Here is a 982-nt window from a genome sequence, read left to right on the forward strand (position 1 = left end):
CACAAGATACTAGCGCTTACTCATCGTCAGTTTGGCCGAGTGGTCTAAGGCGCCAGACTCAAGTTCTGGTGGAGAGATCCGCGTGGGTTCGAACCTCACAGCTGACACTCTATAAACAAGGGAACAATATATCAGTACGACCGACATCAACCAGAGTACGGATCACAAGATACTAGCGCTTACTCATCGTCAGTTTGGCCGAGTGGTCTAAGGCGCCAGACTCAAGTTCTGGTGGAGAGATCCGCGTGGGTTCGAACCCCACAGCTGACAGTCTATAAACAAGGGAACAATATATCAGTACGACCGACATCAACCAGAGTACGGATCACAAGATACTAGCGCTTACTCATCGTCAGTTTGGCCGAGTGGTTTAAGGCGCCAGACTCAAGTTCTGGTGGAGAGATCCGCGTGGGTTCGAACTCCACAGCTGACAGTCTGTAGATAAGGGAACAATATATCAGTACGACCGACATCAACCAGAGTACGGATCACAAGATACTAGCGCTTACTCATCGTCAGTTTGGCCGAGTGGTCTAAGGCGCCAGACTCAAGTTCTGGTGGAGAGATCCGCGTGGGTTCGAACCCCACAGCTGACACTCTATAAACAAGGGAACAATATATCAGTACGACCGACATCAACCAGAGTACGGATCACAAGATACTAGCACTTACTCATCGTCAGTTTGGTCGAGTGGTCTAAGGCGCCAGACTCAAGTTCTGGTGGAGAGATCCGCGTGGGTTCGAACCCCACAGCTGACAGTCTATAAACAAGGGAACAATATATCAGTACGACCGACATCAACCAGAGTACGGATCACAAGATACTAGCGCTTACTCATCGTCAGTTTGGCCGAGTGGTCTAAGGCGCCAGACTCAAGTTCTGGTGGAGAGATCCGCGTGGGTTCGAACCCCACAGCTGACACTCTATAAACAAGGGAACAATATATCAGTACGACCGACATCAACCAGAGTACGGATCACA

At 49.9% G+C, this 982-nt stretch overlaps 6 non-coding genes across 6 annotated transcripts; all 6 read left to right on the forward strand.

The window, feature by feature from the left end:
- Nucleotides 1–25: 25 nt before the first annotated feature.
- On the forward strand, nt 26–107 carry Pmar_PMAR020804. The gene has a single exon. It is a non-coding gene; the product is annotated as a tRNA-Leu (tRNA).
- An 81-nt stretch (nt 108–188) lies between these two features.
- On the forward strand, nt 189–270 carry Pmar_PMAR020805. The gene has a single exon. It is a non-coding gene; the product is annotated as a tRNA-Leu (tRNA).
- An 81-nt stretch (nt 271–351) lies between these two features.
- Nucleotides 352–433, forward strand: Pmar_PMAR020806. The gene has a single exon. It is a non-coding gene; the product is annotated as a tRNA-Leu (tRNA).
- An 81-nt stretch (nt 434–514) lies between these two features.
- Pmar_PMAR020807 lies at nt 515–596 on the forward strand. Its single transcript has one exon. It is a non-coding gene; the product is annotated as a tRNA-Leu (tRNA).
- An 81-nt stretch (nt 597–677) lies between these two features.
- On the forward strand, nt 678–759 carry Pmar_PMAR020808. Its single transcript has one exon. It is a non-coding gene; the product is annotated as a tRNA-Leu (tRNA).
- An 81-nt stretch (nt 760–840) lies between these two features.
- Nucleotides 841–922, forward strand: Pmar_PMAR020809. The gene has a single exon. It is a non-coding gene; the product is annotated as a tRNA-Leu (tRNA).
- The last annotated feature ends 60 nt before the right edge of the window (nt 923–982 follow it).

This window comes from Perkinsus marinus (assembly GCF_000006405.1).
Source record: "Perkinsus marinus ATCC 50983 genomic scaffold scf_1104296950674, whole genome shotgun sequence".
Taxonomy (NCBI): Eukaryota; Perkinsozoa; order Perkinsida; family Perkinsidae; genus Perkinsus; species Perkinsus marinus.